Here is a 23,471-nt window from a genome sequence, read left to right as displayed (position 1 = left end):
TGTGTAATACATGATATATATTTATATATGTATATTAATTTCATATTATGAATTTTATTATTGATTTTGTATTTTATTTTCCTTTGATTCATTTATTGATTATTGTAGTTAGTATTATTATACACATAATATTATATTTTGCACATCTATTATAAAATTATACACAATAATTTAGGGCATTGACTCATTTTAATTAACATTTTATTAAGTGTTGAAACATGATACATAATTAAATGGAAGCATTTGTCACAGTCTTCACGTGTTTAGCGACTCTGCCAAGTATGAGCTTTGAGTTCAAGCACCAAGAATGGCAAAAAAAAATTGAGCCTGAGGAGACATATTCTTCTGTGACTCAGAGGAGGGCTGAGGTTATAGGTAAGAGGTAGTGTGGAGGGCAGGTGCTGGTGGCTCACCCCTGTTACCTACTCAGGAGGAAGTGATGTAAGGATCCCAATTGCAAGCAGGAAAGTCAATTTAAGACACTTTTCTCCAATTAAACACCCAAAAAGCCAGAAGTAGAACTGTGGTTCAAGTAGTACAGTGCTAGCCTGGAGCACAAAACCTCAGAGATAGGATAGCCTCCAGGCCCTGAATTCAAACCCCAGGATTGACACACACACACACACACACACACACACACACACACACACACACACACACACATCAATATAGAGCATTTGCCAGTCAGCCTGCACAAGTTCCATATCTAGTAACTCAATATTAAAAAAAAGATGGAAAAGGGAAGGAAAGACTTGTTCTAGGAAGTGATATACCCAGTGACAAAATTCCACAATAGTTCTAATATGTGGGTACAAGGCAGAGAGCCTCAGGCAGAAGATATAGCATGGGCAAAGGTCCTGAGGTGTGCGGTAGAGCACGTGGTGTGCGTGGTATGAATGTTCTATGGCTTCAGAAAAGTCTGGCAGGAAATTCAAGGCTGGGTCAAAGTTGACTTGAGTCAAAGAGCAGAGGGTGAGGTCCCAGAATGGCGCCCAGGGGGAAGATTAGCTTGGCTTTTCGCCAGGGACCCAAAGCCATTTCCTGTGGCTGGAAACCTGTTTTCACAGCTCCTGACCCTCCGGCCTCCTTTGCATGGAGGAGTCAGGGCAAATGCAGGGAAAAACACTTGCTTTAGAAAAGCTTCTAGCCCAATGCCACCAGTGGCTCAACTCTTGTAAATCCTAGCTACTCAGGAGACTGAGATAGAGATCGAGGGTCAAGCCAGCTCAGTAGAGGAAAGTTAATGAGACTCTTCTTGCCGATTAACTACCAAAATCCAGAAATGGAGCTGTGGCCCAAGTGTTAAAGTGGTAAACTTGAAGGAAAAAGTTTAGAGACCAGAGCCCAGACCCTGAGTTCAAGCCCCAATACTAGATCAGGAAAATTAAAGGAAAGATTTCAGGAGCTCCTAGTCCACTGTGGTGTAAGGCCAGATCATCCAGGCACAAGTGGCTCACGCCTGTCCTTCTAGCTCCTTAGGAGGCAGAGATGTGAGGATCACATTTCAAAGCCAGCCCAGGCAGGAAATTCTAGGAGACTCTGATCTCCAAGGACCCTACAGAAAACCTGAAGTTGCTCTGTGGCTCAAGTAGTATGGTGAAGAGCTGGGGGATGGGAGACAGCGCCCAGGCCCAGAGTTTTAGCCCCATGGCAAACACCTTGCCTGCTTGGACCTTACTCTGTGGCTCTAGGCACAGTACTTTCCAGTGGGCCACTGAGGGTCTCCTAATGTCTAGGTGTCCTACAAGTCTTGATAGCAGCCTGTTTGGAGGCCATTGCCTACAGAGCAGGCCACAGTACCAGAGAAGTATCGAGCCTTGGGGCATGAAGATCATCAGAATGGCATCTGTCATGGGTGCAATGTGGATCGGAGTAGTAAATCACTGTCTCAGACCACGGTTCTGGGCCAGGAGGGGCAGGAGCTGCAAGATAATACCCACTCATGGGAGTATCACAAGAGTGCAAATTTGTCAGTCAGACCTTAGGCAGGTGTTGAGATGGGCTCAAGAAAGTTTGTATGCTCAGATATCCACAGCCAACTGTCTCCAGCCTGTAGCAGTCACTATCCCAGGAGTCCGAGGGCTTGGAGCCCTGCTTTCTTCACCAGTGCTTGGGGAAGGGGGGCAGATGAAGGTCTGCAATCATGGGCTGACTACAAAGGAGCATCCCTAGTGTCATTCCCTTGATCCTGTTGCCCTGTGTTGAGATCGAGGGACAGGTTCCTTGGAACTTACTGCCATGGTCCAAACCCCTCAGCCCAAGAAGGACTTAGGGAGAAACCACTTGATCTGGCCTGAGAGTTTACTGTGACTATGACTCAGGACTGCCCCCAGTTCTAGCTCAGCTCATCCAAGTGAAAACTAATGCCTCAAAACATTGAGGTACTGGCCATACCAATCTCTCATTCCCCAGTTCCGTGGCCATGGAATCTAAAGTATATGCCTCTCTGTTCTGGGCATCCGGAATCTAGAAGGACATGGGAGGCCCAGTTGGTGCCAGAAGATAGATTTGCCTACGATAAGGTACATTGACATTTCCTAGACATCGAACAGTACATCCCAGCCACCTTGGCCTCACCTCTTATGTAGCCACAGATCTTCCTTGTTTGGGGAGCCTTCAGTCAGCTATCAAGGTCGAGTTGGCCAGAGCCACTGGCAACCACTTTTCCCCCCACTCCACTGGCACCTTGCTGGGAATGGGACATGCAGCCAGGGGCCCAGCTTAGAAAAGGACAGGACACAGCATGACTGACCCTGTCCCCCCAGAGGCAGAAGAGAACATAAGCCAGCTGGCACTGCTGACCCAGAATCCCCTGGATGAGGACAAAGATATGGACAGCCAGACTTGGGTCCCAAGGAAAAGCTGGAATTTGCAGGTCTCTAGCAATTTAGGACTCATTGTAGACCATGATACGGGGCTAAAGACAAGGTTGCTATTGAGGAAGGGCACCATCCAAGGTCAGGAAGAGGCAGACAAGCATCCAGGAAGTGGGCAGAGAAAGATGAGGGAAACACACACACACACACACACACACACACACACACACGGTTAGCCCAAGTCTTCAGCAGTCCCTGAGCAACTGAACATCACAACCTCCGAGAAGATGGCACTACCATCCTCAGACCAAATGTTTATAAAACTCAGAGCCTCTCACACATCTGGAATGGCTCATAAAACAACATGGCATTTCCTACTGTACACACCGCTATGAAGAAAACTCAGCCACATCATTTTTGGTCGTCTGTCATGGGGTTTGAACTTTGGGCCTGTGTGCCATCCCTCAGCTTTTCAGCTGAAGGTGTGCACTCTCCCACAGGAGCCACAGCACCACTTCAAGTTTTCTGGTGCTTCACTTGAGTTAAAATCTCACAGACTTTCCTCCCAAGCTGGCTTTGAACCGTGATCCTCAGATCTGAGCCTCCTGAGTAGCTAGGATGACAGTTGTGAGACACTGGCAGTGCCTGGTTTCAGCCACCTTCTTACAACCAGGGGAAACCCAACTTGTCTGGCCATAAAGCACATGTAACCCCACACTTTCAGACTTTGACACCAGTATCAAAAACATTCATCCTTGGGTTGGAGAGAATATAATTGACACTACTCTCCCACACCTGCTCCCATTCGCCCACTCCCTGCCTAATACAGGCCACAACTTCTGCAGTTCTTGGTGAAACCATGCCCTCCCTGCTGTAAATTCACACTCGGGCAAACTTGGGGAGTTCTTAGAAATGGCTGTACACTGAGGCCAGAACCTGGTGTCCCAACCACAGCAACCCCAGAGATAGTGAACATCTCTGGCAAGCAAGGGGTGTCTTTCTTACTTGTTTTTTGGATGAGGGGATTGAACTTCGGGCTTGGGTACTGTCCCTGATGATGAATTTTGCTGAAGGCCTGTGCTCTTCCACTTGAGCCATGGAACCACTTCCAGTTGGGGATTGGAAATGAGACTCTCATTGGACTTTCCTCTCTGTGCTGGGATACAAGTCCCTTTGGATCTCAGCCTCCTGAGTAGCTAGAATGACAAGCGTGAGCCATCAGCCAGCAGCGCATGTCCTATGGTGTCTCATTCTTTACAATTTCCAACTAGTCCGCTTCTAGACACTACCACCTAGACACTCCTCTACCTCCCTCAGAGACAGCAAAGGGAGGCTCAGAGTCTGGGGAGGGACATGGGCATTAAAGGGCCCCCTTCACATCACTACCCCTTTCTAAGCTCCCATCCACTTCCTCTGGATGGCCTGGATGTCTGGGGTAGATCAGACCTACTAGGATGTCTGAGGTCTGCCCTGTAGCCTCCCGCCACACCCAACCCATACCTCAGGATTTCTGGGGCCAGCTGCTCCATGTCCCAGTGGAAGCCTTTGGGAGGGTTGCTGATAACCGGGTGCAGGGTTGCTCATTGCAGAAGGAGTGTCCAGATCCCCTTTATCAGAGAAGGAGACACAAAGCATGGATGGATCTACTAAGAGCTACAGGGCACAGCCATCCACCTGTAACCCAGGTCGCTTGGAGTGCAGTTTTATGTTGAGAGTGCTGGGGCTTGAACTCGGGTCCAGGCGCTGTCCCTGAGCTTCTTTTGCTTCAGGTGAGCATTCTTCCACCCGAGCCACGGTACCACTTCTGGCTTTTTCTGTGTATGCGGGACCTAGGAATCGAACGCAGGGTTTCCTGTGTGCTAGGTGAGCCCACTACTGCTAAGACAAAATCCCATCATTGGATAGCTGTTCTTCTGTGACTCCTTGGGCCTGTCTCGGGACAGTCTTGCTCATCTTTACTGAGTTTCTAACCAACAACCCTGGCTGGAAAAGAACACGCTCCGCTATGATGTCCTTTATCTATGGCATCTTTTCTCTTTGTGCTTCCTGTCAAATCTTCCGTGTTAAGCAAGACCCCCATTCAAGTGCTGCCTCTAAGAAGCCTGCTCTAATCACCCTGGCAGAGGGGGATCTTCTCCACTCTGCAGGCTCTTCGTCTTGTCATGCTCTTCCTTCAACCTGGTGTGGGTTGAGATTGCACAAAGGCGAAGGCCTGGCTTTCACCACCAAATTTCTGAAGGCTCTGATACACTACCCAGGAACAAGTGTGGTATCAAACTCTGTCAGAGGGCACTTGAGGCCCAGGCAGTCTGGGGGCAACAAATGGGGCCATTTCTTATGTGGGTTTGAACTGAGGTTCTGGGAGCTGTCTCTCTGAGTTTTCATGATCAAGGCTGCTACTCTACCACTTGAGCCACAGCTCCACGTCTGGATTTTTGGTGGTTCCATGCAGAGAAGATTCTTATCGGCTTTCCAGCTTATGGCTGGTTTTGATCTTTGATCTTCAGATCTCTGCCTATCGAGGAGACAGGATGTCAAGTTTGAGCCTGAGCCAGACAGGCACCAGAACCTTTCCTTTGAGCTTCTCTTTATCTCGTGTCAACTAGGAAGCCTTAGTTAAAATAATCATTTATTGTGGATCAAGTTTTTCTCCTAGGTCAGTTAATCCAAGGAGATAAAGTGTCTTTGGAAAAGGCTAGTCAGAGTTGGCCTAGGTGAGTGTGTGTGTGTGTGTGTGTGTGTGTGTGTGTGTGTGTGTGAGTATGAGTGTGTGTGTGTGTGTGTGTGTGTGTGTGTGTGTGTGTGAGTATGAGTTTCAGGTATACCTACCCACATCTCTCTGGTGCTTCTTTCACCCAGTGGTGAGTACACCCAGGATCCCTACCCCAAGAAGGCAGTACTTAAGTTCACATTAAATGGGATGATCTGAATTCTATCCTGCAACTGAAGCCAGGGGGATAATAGAGAGAAGGAGAGGTTTAGAGGAACATCAAGGTTTGACTATGAATACCAGAGAGAAGAATTAATCCATCCATTTGGGTAGTAAGATAATAAGTGCCCACTATTCATTTATTTTATTTTTTGTCAGTCCCAGTTCTTGGATTCAGGGACTCGGTGTCATCCCTGAGCTTCTTTTACTTAAGGCTGAGGCTCTATCAATTGAGCCACAGCACCAAAACTAGCTTTTTCAAGGGGAGGAGAGAGGTAGTTTATGGGAGATAAGAATCTCACAGACTTGGGGCTCGGAAAGTGGCTCAGTGGTAAAGTGCTTCTCTTGCAACCCTGAGGCCCTGGGTTCGATTCCTCAGCACCACATAAGCAAAAAGGAAAAAAGCCAGAAGTGGCACTGTGGCTCGTGTGGCAGAGCGCTAGCCTTGAGTTGAAGAGCTGAGGGACAGTGCCCAGTCAAGACTCATGACTGGACCAAAAAAAAAAAAAGTCTCACAGACTCTCCTGCCTGGACTGGCTCTGAGTTACTACCATCAGAACTCAGCCTCTGATTAGACAAGATGACAGGTGAGAGCCACTGGCACCTGACTGCCCCCATCCATTTATAACCCCCTAGGGCCAGTGCTGGGCTACCTGCATTGAACCCTCCTTGTTGTGAGTGGGAAGCAGACATGGGTGGGTTCTATACTTCAACAGATTACCTACATTTGAGCATTTCTCCGGCTCAGTCTGATGCCGGCTTCCTCCTTATCCACAGCAATGACTTTGCAATGTCACAGAACAAATGTCCCCCAGGAGGTGTCGGACCTAGGGTCTTTCCTCTGCACACTGCTCCCTCTCCCTGAAATGACACATTGTACCAATGTGAAGTAGACATAGAGTGAATTCAGTTTCTTATAATCAGGGTCCAGCCAGATAGGTGGCATGAGGATCAGAGTCTCAGGATAGTGCTGTGCAGTTGGACAATGCGATGCCTCCTAATCCACTTTCCTTTAACTGTCTTAGCAAAGGGTAGTGGAGAAGTACTCACCACACTGACTGACAATGAGTAACCATCATGGTCTATCCCGGGCACAGAAGGGCTTACCTAAGGGAGCTAGCTCAACAGGCTGAGCAAGAAAGCTCCTGACCCACAGCCTACCTCCAGAATAAGAGGGTCACCTTGGGTCCCAGCCACATGGGGACTCTGAGGCACCTCATCCAGCACCCTTTCAACAAATGAGAGAGAGAGAGAGAGAGAGAGAGAGAGAGAGAGAGAGAGAGAGAGAGAGAGAGAATTACACTTAAGCTGGCGGCCAGTGGCACAGGCTTACAATGGTAACTACACAGGAAGTTGAGATATGAGGATCATGGTTCATAGCCAGCCCAGCAGCAATGTCTGTGAGATGCTTATCTCCAAAGAAACTCCATAAAACCAGAAGTGGTGTTGTGCCTCAAGTGGTAGAGTCCTAACCTTGATGGGGGAGCTTGGTGACAGTGCCCAGGCCCAGAATTCAAGCCCCATGACTGACAATAAGTAGACTTCCAAAAACAAGAAATGGACTGAATAACACCCATTGTCCTAGGGAGCATGGCAGACAAGTCAGGCCAAGTTTCCTGTCAGCTGGGGGTCATGAGTAGATCACCAAGCATTTCCGTGCCTCATTTTCCCCAGCTGCAAAGCTGAACAGTGAAGGATCCCCTTCCTAATGGGTCAGGGTAAGGATGAGAGAGAGCCATGTTTTGTTTAAAATCCCATACCTGTGGCATGATAAATAACAAGCCCCTTCTGAGTCATTTCCAGGTATCTTCTTGTTATGTGCTCACAGAATTGCCAAGAAACTTATCTGATGACCATTCCCTCTGTGCCTGGCCCTGCCCCAGAGTTCCCCTTGTAACAAGATCCCTTGTTTCCTCACAACTGTCCTGTGAGGAGACTGAGGAACAATGGTTCCAGGCCGAACCCAGAGCTTCAACTGTGGTCAAGAATCGGCTGCTGTGGACTAAGAGTTTGGCAGGGTCATCTAAACCGATGACTGAGCATGGTGCTACATATCTACCATCCCAACTACAGAGGACCAGGCATGGTGGCGCATGCCTGTCACAGGAGGACCATGATCCAGCCAAGCTTGAGCATATATGGAGTCTGTATCTCAGACATGCCCAAGACAGAAAGGCTTGGCTCCCAAGGTAGAAGACCTGACTGCAAAACATAAGGCCTTGAGTTCAAACCCTAATATACCAAAAAGAATCCGAGGTCCGGTGTCAGAGGCTCATGCCTATAACCCTACCTACACAGGAGGATGAGATCTGAAGAACACAGCTCAAGATTTAAAGTAGGGTTGGCCTTGCCCATCAGACGTCATGATGAGAAGACCCAGAGTCTGACCCATGCCAATATGTTCCATACTAACAGGACTCAAAGCCTTACTAAGTGCTGACGATGCTCTCTGTCCCCCTTGAGAGCCACCCTCTGTGGGCCCCACCTCCAGATCGTCCCACACTCCCTCTGCCATCAAACAGGCCCACGAGAGTAGACAGTTCCAGGGCACAAATTTCCCTTGCTCTTATAATTTAAAGGTGCTGAGTCCCCTTCAATGGTCTCACCCTTCTAGGCCCCCAGACCTCAGCCTCAAAGCCCATACTGCCCCCAAGAGAGCGTTTAGAAGTTACCAAAGGGTCCAGAATTCCTTGTTACAACCAACTTCTACACACACACACACACACACACACACACACACACACACACACACAAAGCCATCACGGGTGGCTCCTGTCTGTTACTCAGGAGGCTGAGGTCTGAGAATCACTGTTCAAAGCCAGCCCCATAGGAAAGTTTGTGAAGCTCCTATCTACACTGAACCACCAACTAGCCAGACAGAGGTGGAGCTGTGGCTCAAGTGTCAGAGCTCAGCTTTGAGCAAGTAATCTCAGGGACAGCATTTAGGCCTTGAGTTCAAGGCCCAGTTCTTCTACCTCCAAACACATACAGACAAAGACAGACAGACAGACACACACACATACACACACACACACACACACACACACACACATACACACACACACACACACACACACACACGGATAGCCCAAGGATTCAGCAGTCCCTGAGAACAAAAACATGAACTCCCTCAATTAGGATAACATCCCACCCCAAGAAGGTGGCAGTACTGACATCAGACCCACTGTAGACAAATCATTGAGCCTCTCACATATCTGGAACGCCTCATAGACCAGCATTGTATTTCTAACCGTACACACTGCTATGTGGAAAACTTAATCACCTCTTTTTCTTGTTGTTGGATAAGGGGCTTGAGCTCTGGGCCTGGGTGCTGTCCCTGAGGACTTCAGCTTAAGGCAAGCACTCATTTATAGAGCCACAGCACCTCTTCTGGATTTCTGGCAATTCCTTTTATGTGAGAGTCTCAGGGTCTTTCATGACCAGGCTGGCTTTGACCCATAATCCTCAGATCTCACCTCCTTAGTACCTAGGATAAAAGCCTTGAGGGACTGGCAGCTGGCCAAACATAACATTCCATTCCTGTCATCCTGTCCCCTCAGGAGACTGAAATCTGAGGACTGCAGTTGGATGCCACTTAGTAGCAAAGCCCGTGAGAACACTTTATCTCCAATTAAACACCCAAAAAACCTGGAAGTGGAGCTGTGATTCAAATGGTAGAGTGCTATCATGGAGCATAAAAGGTAAGATCCATGCCCTAGTTTCAAGCTTTTTCTAGCATAGGCCCAACCAAGAAAGGGAAGCAATGGGCATATGGGAGCTCAAAGATAACACATAATACTCAGGACTCCCAGAACAGACCCCATCCAGCTCTGATTCTCTAGATTCTATGTACTACATCATGGCAGACTTAGATGGGACTGAACATGCACCAAGTTGGGACATTCAAGTACCATCTCATACTGAAGATCCCCTGACCTTATCGAAGACTCAGGATCTCTCACTGTCCTGCCTCAGCACTGGGCAGTGAGGTAAGGTCTAGTTATCCAATCACATGATATGGGAACTAAACGGTTTCCTGGTCAAGGGATGGAAACTGGGGAGATCTAGGTCCATCTTGGGGAAGTGAAAAGGGCTGCTCTATCCCAGAAATGTTCCTATGTTGTGAGTATTATCAAAGAAACAACCCTGCTCAGAGCCCAGTGCCTCTGGTTTTCAGGTCAGTCTCTACCCAGTTCTGCCACACCGTCAGCCTGCCCTCTCTGAATCCCAGATCTGCCATCTACACTAAAGACTGAGCCAGACAAGAGACTCACTTCCTGCCCTCATTTCCAGGCTTTCCTGTGGCAGTGGCATGCATACCTTTCTTTGGTGGAGGAATGAACACCCGGGGAGGTATCGTCAGATTGAGCCCTGGAAAGTCCTAGCCCCAAGGATGTACTGCACAGGCATCCTGCAGTGAACCACAGCCAGGTCATCAATGATGAACCTAAGGTGCCAGGACTTTTAATAGCAGTGTGTCTGGATGAAAGGTTTGTAGTCTATGTTGTCTGGTGAGGTCATGGCACCAATTTCCTGACACACCTGACCTGGGACCATCCTCCCTCTTCAAATTCCTGCTTATCCCTTGCCTCCCCATTGAAACTCTCTCACCCAATACCTCCTTAGCCCTTGGAAACTTTCTTCTTATCTGACCAGAAAATAAACTCGATGAGGCTAGGGATAATTGAAACCTGGTGACCCACCCTGAGCCCTAGGTTCAACCCGAGGCTGGTTCCCTCTATAGTTGGTGACCACACAGCTCCTGAATGGCATGAAGTTGCTGAGGTGTCAGTAGCTCGGTCCTACATAATGGCTTTAGACTCTGAAACTGTCCCCACAGAGATTGTGAATAGTTGGCTCCCTTGATCCAGGGACTGCAAACCAAGGCTTGCATGTTCTCCCTTCTTCCTTCCTTTCCTCTTTTTCTCCTTCTGTCCTTCCCTCCCCTCTCTCTTTATTTTCTTTGTGTCAGTCCTGGGCCTTGTACTTGGAGCCTAGGTGCTGTCCCCAAGCCTTTTTATTCAATGCTAGCAGTCTATGTCTTGAGCCACACATCCACTTCTGGCATTTGTTTTTGGTAGTTAATTGAAGACAAGAGTCTTACAGGCTTTCCTGCCTGGGCCAAAAGCCTCAATCCTCTGATCTCAGCCTCCTAAGTAGCTAGGATGACAGTCTTGAAGCCCTGGTATCCACATCAATCCAAGGTTTCTACATGGGCTGTGGAACCAGTTCTGGAACTTTTCATTGTCTATGACCCTCCAGAGCCTGGTGCACACTGTAATGGTTTGTTGGATACATAAATGAACATCTGTCTATGACAATACTACAGAAAAGTCCCATCTGATTCAGGTAAGAATCCTCTGTGGGGGAGGGGGGGCGAAGCCTTATGTAGCTCTCCCACAGTTCTCCCTTCTCTGTGTTACCCCCTCCTGGTGCCACCACACTTAACTGTTTTGGCTGTGAGGATGTGAGCCACTATGTACTCTCTGGACTCCAGGGCCTCTGGGATGCCTATCTTCTCAAAGATCTCTGTCCAGCAGCTGACCAGTCCCGTGGCACTCAATTCCCCACTTAGCTGTGAATGAGGTTTCTGTGAGCTGAAGTCCTGGCTCAAGGGGCCTCCTCACCTCCCCCTGGGGCCAGTCAGGATTATCACATCCGGCCCCCAAGTTTCATGTTGCAGAGTAAGGATCCTCGAGGTATCCCTGGTTTCTGAATCTCCCAGAGTCCAGTGCAGGTGCTGGGAATCGTCTCTGCTCATAGCTGGCAGGCTAGGGATGGTGAGGTCACGATCTCTGCTCCCCAGGACATCCTTGACTGTGGTAGACACCCTAGAGAGAGCCGGAGGAGAATCAACAGCTGCCAAAGAAAGTCAGTCAAGGAAAGACGTTCATTACAGGAGACCATCTCGCTTGGGAACTCTTCCTGTGCTGCTTTGAATGTCATTGTTCGGAGGCTGAAATAGTCTGCAAGATTTGACCCCTCATCCCAGGTGCTAGTGGAAATTGCCAGCTTCAAGAAAAAAAAAAAAAAAAAAACCTGGAAAACATTGCATTTCAGTTGTCCCAATCAAACTTGAAGGGTTCTAAGTTCAGTGATCTGCTTTTTCTTCCAGACAGCCTACATCAGTTTACAGAAAGTGGCATTCAGAGACCCCTAGCTAACTGCCAAGGCAGTTAGCAAGCAGGCTCTAGCAGGGGGAACGCACTTGCTTACCACTGCCCAGCTGGAAACTGCCCAGGCCTGACACAGACTGGAGTCTGCAGGACTCCAGGGAGGACTGTCCTCCAGTACATTGACCCGGGAGGGAATCCATGCCATCAGTGGGGGCCTGGAGTCCCCATAGACACAGTCAATGCCCTGGGTAAGTTTACCCTCTCATTCTCTGTCGTGGTGAACCATCTGCCATGTCACAACGTTCACCACTCCTCATACCCTTCTAGCATCACAGCTCCTGCACTATCGCTCCCCCCAATCTCATTCCCTAATTACATTTGTCAGACACACTCCAAACCCTTGAATTAGCTCCAACTGTACACACTAGAGCAGACTGTCTGGCTGGAAGAGTACGGGTGCGGTCACAGTTGCCTCACGAGCCTTCTGGCTGAAGACAGAAGGACAGGTGTCCATTCTGGTCTGTGGTTCACACAGGCCTCCTAGGAGAGACCCACACAGACCCAGCAGCTACTGTGGGCTACAGGAAAGGGAGAAGAGAGAGGTGGAAAGGAACATGTACTGAAACCTTCCCCAAAGGAGCCATGAAATGGTGAAGGAGAAAACACAAATTATCGCTAGACTCGTACTTGGCATTGATGAAAAAAGAACAACACACACACACACACACACACACACACACACACACACACACATACACACAAATAAAATGCTTTTGCTCTTTGTAGACATGGTGCCTTAAATATGTTTTCATTGTTCTCATCTCCCTGCTCTCCCAACACACACACAAACACAAATACACACACACAAACGAACAAACACACACACACACACACACACACACACACACACACAAATCCAGAACTGTGACAGAAGATTAGTCCATGCAGCACCTGCGATTTGCCAAGGGATCACTCACCTGAGCACAGTCAGGCTGTATAAGGAGAAAGATGATCTGTCGGTCTGTCTGTCTGTCTGTCTGTCTGTCTTTCTCTCTCTCACTCTCTCTCTCTCCCCCCCCTCTTGTGCTCCCTCTCTATCTCTCATGCACACACACACACACACTCACACACACACACACACACTCACACACACACACACACACACACAAACAGACTCAGAGCAGTGCCTCTCCTGAATTTGTTGGTTCCTCCTTTGGGACAAGGTACAAGCTGGCGCACGGGGGTTGCCTGGTCAGAACAGGGGATCCAACCAAAGGGAGCACCACTCTAATAAGGCAGAACAACCCATGCCTCTCCCTTTCTCCAGGGCCAGACACTTTCCCTTGGGATCAATCAGCCTTGACTCCCCATTCACCAAAACCCTATGCCAGGACACTTGGTGAAGGTGTCCCGAGATATGTGGCTCCTCAGAGCCGGGGCTGAAAACAAGCAAGGGGTCATGGTGCCCCAGGGGGTGTCTGACCTGGGTTTGGGGAAGTGTTGGGGAAACGGATAGGGTCTTAAAGGCTACATACATGGATGGACTCCCTACTTTCAGCCTAGATGCTTCTGGGTGACTTGGTGGATTTTTGGGGAGGACGAGGAGACCAGATGGACAGGGAGCATCAGCAGATGCTGGGAGAGCTGGGAAATGTGATCACCCTGTGAGTGCTGTTGACAGCTGGGAAGGCGGGGAGGGCAGACAGGCTCGGTGTATGTGGGTTGGAGTGGATATATTCCTCGCAGATATTCACTTTCTGTCTGACTCCAAGTACCCTCACATACCTAGTGGGCTCTTCTGGGACCCTCCTCAGGTGAAAGGGTGACTGAACACAGAGGACAAGGGCTCACACAGCAAGGAGGGCCTATCTTCTGCATCCAACACCCAAGACCCCCAGCAAAAAGAAAAAGACTCGCGAAGGCAGGTGTGGAGGTGCTGCTCCCCACCTCTGATTAAAGCCACCAGGTTCTATGAGAGAGAGAAAGGGTGCAGATGTGCGGCTGTGTGGCTCCCACTGCTCCAGGCCAGAAGCTCTGTGGCACCCCTCCTCACCCATTCCTGCATCTCCCTGTTTCCTGGGACACTGGCCACTAGGAATGGGGGTGGGATCCCCAGGTCAACACACACCCCTGCCCCCCACCCCTGGGGCACATTTGTGACAAGGACATGGCAGACTGGGGGGGGGAGGGTGAACTCGAGGAGGAGACAAGAAAGGGGAGGCAGGAGGTGCAGGTCCAGGTTAGTGGTTGGTTAGCCGGAGTGTTTCCAGGCTGTGGGCCCTCAGAGCCACCACTCATGTGTACTAATGGGAGAGCTGTAGGTGGTGGCTCCGGGTACACATGGGTCCAGAGTCCTAGGACCAACAGTGGCGACCAGTTCGGGGGCGCAAGCCGGCCAGGGCACACCATCTCCTTTGGGCAACTGTGAGAGGTGCAGCTGGTCAGAGCCGAAAGTGCCATGTTTGAAATGCAATGCTGCTGGGAAGGGGCAGGGGCATCTGCGGGCACATGGCAGAGCTGCATGTGGCCCCTGCTCCTCTTCTTCAGCCAACACCATTTCCACCTCAGCCGCTCCAGTGCCCCCCTTGCCAGGACCTCAGTCTCAGGGCTGCCATGGCCACGGTGCCTCCACGTGGCTACCTGTGGCAATGTGCCCGCCAGCCCCATGTGCTCTGTGCTCCCCACCAGAAACTGCACTATGATCAGTGAGGCCGCCAGCTGATGAAGCCGCCTGCTCTTATGTGTACTCGCTCTGCTCTCTGCTCTCTCTCTGCCCCCACTCCTCTCCTGGGCTGTGTTGCTCCTGCCGGGCATGCCCACCCCCTTGCCCTCCCCTGATTCGTGCCCCTGGCCACTGCTGCCATGGGAGTGTGCCTTGGGCCCCGACCCCTCCTTCTCTTGACCCCTTACCCCTCTTCCTTTCAGGCCTGGCCCCCACCCCTGGCTGCAAGCCAAGCCCTGACTGGGACCAAAGGCTTCCAGGCCATGGAACTTGTAGCCTCACCTCAACACATCACTCCCTCCCAACCCCAGTACCTGCCCTGGGTATCAAATCTCCCCTCAGCCCCACCGCTGGAGGAGACTCTCCTCCATCCTCCTCCACTCAACACACCTAAAGGGTGCACGGTGACCCTTCTGTGTATGTTTGTGTGTATATGTTTGTTTGTGTCTGTTTATGTGTGTGTGATTGTTGGGGATAACTACCCCTCAAGGACTTAGAACATAATACCCTTTGAGATGAATCAGCACACTGCACACTTCCAAAAACAGCACAAAACACCCAGTGTAAAGGACTCAGCACACAGCTCCCTTTGAAGGACTCAGCATATAGTACCCTGTGTAGAGTACTCAGCACACAGCACCCTTTGAAGGAGGGAGTCCATAGCCCACAAGGTAATGGACTAAGTGCATGGCATACTTTGAAAAACTCAATGCATACCATTCTTTCTCAGGGACTCAGTACATAGCACCCTGTGTTAAGACCACACACAGCCCCCTTTGAAGGGCTGGGTACATAGCACACTGTGTAGAATAGTGCACAGCACCCTTTGAAAAACACAGCACATAGCACAATTTTGAAGGACTGAGCACATATTACCCTGTGGAAGGACTCAGCACATACAACATTGTCAAAGGACTCAGCACATAGCACCATTTGAAGGACAGTACAGAGCACCTCTTGTAAAGGACTCATCACATAGCACTTGAAAAATTCACCTTATCCATCTCACCTCAAGGACTCAGCACATAGCAGTACCCTTTGGGATGAATTAGCACACTGCACCTTTAGAAGGACTCAGCATACAGTAGCTGTGTAATGGACACAGCACAGTACCCAAAAACAAGCAGGTCCCATTCTTCTCAGGGATTCAGCACATAGCACCCTTTGGGATAACTCAGCAAATAGGACGTTTTGAGGACTCAGCACAAAACCCCCATGTCGGAAGGACCCAGCAAACAGGACCCTGTGAAGGACTCAGCACATAGCTGTATGTCACAAGTGCAGTTTTCATTAGAATTAGGATGCTTTCTTCAGTATCACCATTCTTCAGAAACACTTCACAAATCCTACTAGTTCATATTTAGCTAAACTGCGGGAGGATCAGGTGAGGGTCTTGAACTCAATGCTTGGGGGCCCTGACCCTGAGCTCTTTGGTTCAATCTAGAGCTCTAGCACAGCACTTGGAGGCACAGCTCCAATATTTTTTTTGTTGTTTATTCTTTGACAGGTCTTACGGTGATTAGGAAGGCCAACTTGGGGTATCTGTGGGCAAAGGCTCTTAGCTCAGCTTGGAGCTGATCTCTCTCTTCCTTGTGCCTCTGGAAGCTGGGCCTCCTGGAACTCTCTTGGCCTAGGGTGGAACAGACCTGCTCTGGCATCAGTACTCAGGGTGAGCTTGGCCCTGGTCACTTCCCCCAATTGAACTCTAGAGGATGATGACCTGGGGCTGCATGTCTCACGTTTGGCTACGAGGAGGCAGGAGTCACCCACCATAGTGATTGTACCTGTGAGTTATGTTTACTCTTACTGCCCTGGGGCCCCCGTCATGCTTTGAAGCCACCAGGACAGGAAAGTCCTTGAGACTCTTACATAAAATTAACCATCAAAAAGCAAGTGGGGCTGTGGCTCAAGTGGAAGAGCACTAGGCTTGAGCAAGAAAACTCAGGGATAGAGCCTAGGCCCTGAGTTCACACACACACACACACACACACACACCACATGCATGCAAAATCAGAGATTTCTACAGTGCAATCTTTAGGTATTCTCCACGTTTTCCCCACTAAGCCTCATGGCTGTTGGCGTAGGTGTTTGTTGCATACAAAACCACCTGGCATCTTTAATTTTGGGGAACAGTATGGTTAGAAAGTCAGCCTTCCCGCATCACAGCTCCTTGATTGGGTTATGGTCTATCCAGGCCCTTTGGGGCTCCTTATACAGACTCGCCAAGATGCCTTCAAAAGGCATCACATGCTGGGCACTGGTGGCTCATATATGTCATCCTAGATACTCAGGAAGCTGAGATCTGGAGGATTATTGTGCCAAGCCAGCCTGGGCAGGAAAGTGTGTGAGCCTCTTATCCTCGATGAATTATCAGAAAACAAAAAGTGTCCCTGTGCCTCAAGTGGTAGAGTGCCAGCCTTAAGAAAAAGACCTCAGGGACAGTGCTTACAGCCAACAACAACAAGTAGAGGCATTGCATGTTGGCTTTGGGATTGGTATGGGTCAAATATAATTGGAATTTTCAAGTGCTCCAAGAAAAAGCAGTACCTCATTTAGTTCTGTGTTCCTCTCTCTCATCTCACACTCTGGCCTTGGCCATGCTTTGGTTAGTTAGCATGGCTCTGGCTTGACAGGAGGGCTCCAAGGAGGAAGATCTCAGAGCAATCACCCCCACCATATTCTTCTGCCCCGCTCACTCTGTTGCTTCTGCTCTTTGCTACAGACCATCTTCCTGGAATCCATACATGACGTCATTGCCACCACCATTGTGGTGAGTGGTGGGTCTGGCCTATCTCAGGGCAGTCAGAGATGGAAGTCGGTATGGGACTAGGAGCTTCTACCCTGTGTGGGGGCTGAGGCCAGAGCCGACATTTATTTCATCCTGAGCATTGAAGAGGTGAGGAGACAGTGTAGAATCCACATTGAGTCAGCTAAGATTGGAATCTAGAGGACCACTTGTGTGAGGTAGGCTGTGGGGTCAGGGGGCCATTGTTCCTGGTACTCCTCTCTAAAGACTCCCCCCTCCCTCTCTCATCCCTCAATGGTAGAAGAGAAACTACAAATAAGTGGGTCCAAGAGGACGCAGGGGAGTATTTCTGTGTGAACCAGACTTGTGCTTCATATTCATCCTAGCCCCTCACTTCCTATTTATCTGAGGAATGGCCATATGGGTTTGGGATGGGGCGAATCATCCTAGCTGAGAATGTTGCTCAGTGGTAGATTGGTAGCCTAGCATGCCTGACACAAAGGGTTTCATTCCACACAGAAAAAGGTGGAAGGGGAGGTGGGGCTCAACTGGTAGAGCACCAGCTTTGATCAAAAAGATCTCAGGGACAGTGGCCAGGCCCTGAGCTCAAGCCCCAGGACTGGAAGAACAAATCTTTGTTGGAGGCTTTTCTTCCCTTTGAAAACAATTTATTCTTTGTGATAAGCATAACATGGGTCTCTTCCCTGGCCACCAATGGGCCATAAGATGTCCCTTGAATTTGGGCCACTTCCCAGAAGCCTCTGCCCTACCTGACCCATAGTTTACCCCCATCTTGTGGCAGATAGAGGCCTGAGAGAAGGCCACCTGCAACCTAATTCTGGTGGCTGCCGAGGCTTTTGAGAGTAAGTATGTCACATAGAGTGTTATCATCCACATCAGTCTACAAAAGAAAGGGAGGGAATGCTCCTTGCCTGAGCCCTCAAGCTGTAGGCGGCTCTGGATGTGGGGCATCTGCCGCAGGTTGTGCTCCATGGGGGAGTCATCCATAGGGTTAAAACCCCGACCTCTCCTCTGGCAGTTTCCAAGCTGTCTTGAAGTTGCAATTCTTCAAAACCTTTCTGTTCCTCGCTCATTTCACCCACCCCAGAGCCTGAGGCATCTGAAGCAGTGGGGGAGGGGGTCAGCCTGTGTTGGCATCTGGAGCCCACTGTCCACGCCTTCCCCTGCAAGAACCCACAGCAGTTCCTGCAGCTCTCTCTTCTTCTACATCTTCTCCTGGGAGAGCCAGCACACGTGCTCAGCTTTCTCCTGACACAGCTCATCCAGGACAAACATCTGCTCTTTACATGCCATGAGGGACTCCTCGATGGTGTGGATGTGTGCAGACAGATGGCTACATTGATGGTGGAGCTCATCCACAGGACTATGGAAGTATACCTCATCAGACAGGTCGTGGATGAAGCAGATTTTCTTCTCAGATGCGCACGTGTCTCACTTGCCATCCCAACACCAGCTATGGTGGCAGCTCACAGAGTAGGGGGCCTGTGGCTCCAGCTCTGCCTGGCACTGAGTTGCAGGTGGGCTGGACACCTGCAGCAGGGCTTCTGCTCTTGTAGCAGGAGTTTTCCCCTGTGGATCTCAGCCTCTGAGAGGGCTCACAGATCCACGTCCTTCTAGGTCTGGGGCATGTCTCCATCCTCTGGGATGGTCACGTTGGGGGGAGTAACCTCCTCTCCTTTTCTTCCTCAGGGCTCACACTTTCCACTTCCCCAGGTAAAGCCAGGAAGCTCAGCTGGGCCTGCAGGTGCTCCTCTTATGGTCTGGTTACTTCCAGGCACTTGAGAGTGTCCTGCCACTTTGGGGGCACCACCTGGTCCCCCAAGTTGTTTAGGCCCTGCACTTGCTTCAGCAGCTCCAGCAGCTGGGTCTGCCTCAGCATTCAGCTGCTCATTGGAGGTAATGTGCTGCGCACTGGTGGCTCTGAGCACCTGCAGCTGGGCCAGGGACTGCTCCTGCTGCTCCTGCAGCTCCCAAGATGCTTCTCTCTCTCTCTCTCTCTCTCTCTCTCTCTCTCTCTCTCTCTCTCTCTCTCTCTCTCTCTCTCTCTCTCTCTCTCAGCCACCTCTTTCCATTCCTCTATCTTCTCCTCTGAATGGTCTAGGTATTCCCGCAGTTATTTCTTCACTTGTTGCTCTGAGTTCAGGATGCTGGTGTGCTCCTCCTTCTCACCGCTCGACCTTGGAGAGTGTCCCACAGCAGGGCCAGTTCTTTCTCTGGCAATGGGTCACACACACACACACATGCACCTTGTGGGATCTAGGGTATCTCCTGCAGATCCTTGGCATTATCCTCCAGTCTCTTCAGTTGCTCCTGCTGCTCTGTGTTCTGGAGAAGAGAATCTGGTTTTCCTGGACCTGGATGTGAAGTTGTTACTCCAGTTTTTTCAACCCCATTTGTGTGCAGTAGGCCTAGGCCTGCAACTGCAACTCTGCCTAAGATGGTCCTGCGGGAGGCCATGGCTCTGTCAGCTTCTTTCTCAGTTTCCCCAGCTCATAATCCAGCACCTGCCTCACCCTTCTCTCCTTCTCCTCTGTCAGTTGGTTCACCTGCTCAGTCAGCCACTGAGTCTCCTCTTTCCATGCTCAGGCTCCTCTCAATGCTTAGGTCCTCTGTGAATGTGTCTGTCACCAGACTTGCTGAGGTCACCATCCAGCTCAGGTTGTCCAGTAATCCCTTCAGTAACTCATGCCCCATCAGCACTAGTTGGAACTTGCAGATTCTGTTCTTCTGGTGCTATTCTGTGTCCAGAGCACTTCCAGCTTCTCCTGCAACTCTGTGTTCACTTCCTGCAGGTCATCGAAGCTTCTGGTCTTTTCCTCAAGCAGAAGGGTCACATCGTTCAGCCATTCAAAGAACATTTCAGTCTCCTTCTGTGCAGCAGTGACCACAGAAGCCACCATATCCAGCTCTGCCACACACCGCTCTGTGGCCTGCAGGTGGCTGGTAAGAGCTTCATGCTCCATTTATCTGTCATTGGCCACCTGCTTCACTTGGGCCGGTGCAGATTATAAATCTCTTTCTGCTGAAATCAACCTCTGTATGGGTGACTTGTGGATCTATAGCTCTGTTTCTGGTGCTTCATGCAACTGGGCTATCTTCTCCCTCTCTTTCTCTGGTCGATCCTGCAGGTCTGTTTTCTCCTGCTTCAGTGGTGAAATCTTTCCTCTGAGTGTCTGGTTTCTTCTTTTGCTGCTGTCCAGGGTGGGCACCACATGTCACTAGCACCTCTGCAGATCCTTGATTGTATCAGGATCCTTGATACTCTGGCCCCTGGTGGCTGTGACTGTGTCCAAAGGCAGGGAAGGTCCACAGTCTGCATCACCTTTGGCCAGACCCTCTGTTGAATCACGCTCCCCAGTGGTGTTTGTCTTGGGATCCCTCCCTTTTTTGTGTTGTTTGTTTTCTTGAATGTTGCAGGTATGATGGGAGGATTCCTTTGCTGGTTTTCTGAAAGTAATTTCTTGCCTGTAGCTCTTTCACGGAGTCCTGTTGTTTCAGACATCTGAGTGCTGGGATTGGGAAAGATGGGCTGGCCACATTCCCAGGCTCTGGGAAATCCTCTATTCTCTCACTGTCTGACTAGGACATCAATTTTCCACTCTACTACAAAGTCGCCTCATGTGGCATGCTCACCACTCAGCCACCTCTAACTTCAACTGCTGTTGGTAGTGTCAAAAACCAAAGGGAATCCTAATGCTGGGCATCATGGAATGTGGGTGTGGCCACCATTCTTGTATCCCATTGGTCAGAAAGAAACCTGAAAGAATGGGGTTTTGGCCGGAATCCTGTGATGCAGGCAGCATGGGTGGAGTCAAGATGACAGCAGCTCCCCCAGCCCCTTTCACAGGGAACTTTGTCCAATCCAGTTGGGGACAAGAGGGTGACCTGCTTTAGCTGGATGGATGCACATATTGTTGTCTATGTCTGTTTGTTGCCAGTTCCAAACCTTGAACTCAGGATCTGGGCACAGTCCATGAGCTGCTTTTGCTTAAGGCTAGCTCTCAATCACTTAGCCATATGGCTCTACCTCTGGCTTTGTTGGCACTGAAGGTGGACAGGGGTCTCAAGGACTTTCCTGCCTATGGTGACTTTGACTATGATCCTCCTATCACAACCTTGTAAGTATCAAGGAGGACTGCTGAGAGCCACTGGTGACAGCCTAATCATTGGTTTTGCTGATGTTCTTGGACAGTTACCTATCCTCAGGTTTAAGTGGTGGGAGCTGGAGCCTATAGTTGGAATCCTGGTCCTGCCATCTCCAAATGGCAGAAGATCCTAAGAAACTCATTCCTGTCCGATTGAATACCAGTGGAATGTGATGTATGTCATGATTGAATGGGCTGTTCTTGAATGATTCTAGGATAAAATTATACATCATTATATTATAGGACACTGATCAATTTTAATTAATACTTCATGAATCATTTAAATAATCACATTCATTAAATGGAGGCATAATGAAATACCTAAGAATTGGGCATCACATAGTATATAGATGCCATTTTTCTGCCAGGACTTTCTTTAGTTAATTAGTATATACGATTTTCTGAATGTAGTTTGGTTTATGAAACTAGGATATATTATACCTGACCTGAAAATCAATTATTCAAACAGTTTTTATCAGAAATGCTTATATCCAAATGTAGAGGGTAATCCAAATTATGTATATTTGAAGACAATGCTTGGTTAGTCCTCTCCTCACATTACCCATTCCCTTCTTGAGAACAATACACATCGTAAGGAAATGCTTAGAATGTTTTGGAGACATTGGTTGAATTCAAACCAGTTAGCTTCTCTATGCTGAATTTTGTTTACTTTATATCCAGAAAAGCTAAATTCTTACTTTATAATTTTCCTTAGGCTTTATACTCAAATTTAATCTCTGCTCGGTGACAAATAAAGATATAAATATTTTTTAACAGTAGCAAAATTCAGGCTGAGGAATCTAGGTACAATGATACTCGTGTAGATAAGCCTCACCAGTCATGAAACCATGATATCAAAATATTAACCAATGCTTACTAGTGTCATGCTTATGAGATTTTGTGTATTATAAACAGTGGTTACTAGATTTTTTTTTGTAATCAACATCATTTCATGGGTTAGGAACTGAAGTGAGACATTATACTCAGACCAAAATTTAATGAAGCATCCAAAATTAGTTATTAAGGCATACATCATGTAACACAATGTTTTAAAAATGCAAGCTAAAGGAAATAATTTATGAAAAAAACCAACATTTACAATAAATACAGAATCAGTAAGACTGATTTTTCTTTTACCCCAGTTGCAATACGGCTTACATGAAGACTTTTCTGGTTATATGTTTAGTTAGGTCTTGATATTTAGTTGGAGAAGTTCTTTCATATATTCATTTGTCAGATCAAAGAGGGAATGAATTCCTTGCCAGAGTCAACACCCATAATAATATTACAGATGTATACTGATACTTTGCCAAAGTTTCAAATCTGCACGAGTAACTTGGGTCTTTTTTGGATCTAAATAAATAGATATGCAATTTTGACAGTACTAGATTTTGACTACCATTTATTAAACCATTATTTTCCAGAAACTACTTCACTCTTTTAATGAGATTTTTAATTTCATTCATATCATGTGTTGATGTTTTCCTTTAGATAAGCCACATTCAGTCTTCTACAAAGTGTAATTTGGAGTAGTTTAAAATTATGCACACTCATTTACAATGCTCAGATTCTACTATTTGCATATTTCTTCTTCTTAAATCAGTAGGAATTAGTTCTCAATATGAATACTATTGAAGTTATTCATTACATTTCTGAATTTTTTAAGTATGTCATGATTTTGTTATTTTATTCTTTCAAATATGTGCAGATCTCACTCCGCATACAGTCACATTTGTTTTAAACAATTTGATCCATTCAAGGGATTTGCTATATTAGGTTCATCTAAATGAATTTAATTACAAATTCACACAACTGTATTTCTGAGACACAGTTGTCTTTATGGCTCTATGCCAAGTTAACATGTATTTGAGGATTTTGTGCTTTAAAAAAACCTGGTACAACATGCTTTTGTTCCTGCGGGAATTCTACTTTGTTGGTTGTTTTTCCAGTTGTGACTTCAACATATGTGTGCATTT

Source organism: Dipodomys spectabilis, unplaced genomic scaffold, assembly GCF_019054845.1.
Source record: "Dipodomys spectabilis isolate Male_0828 unplaced genomic scaffold, ASM1905484v1 ptg000129l, whole genome shotgun sequence".
Classification (NCBI taxonomy): domain Eukaryota; kingdom Metazoa; phylum Chordata; class Mammalia; order Rodentia; family Heteromyidae; genus Dipodomys; species Dipodomys spectabilis.
Note: the sequence above shows the minus strand (reverse complement) of the source record.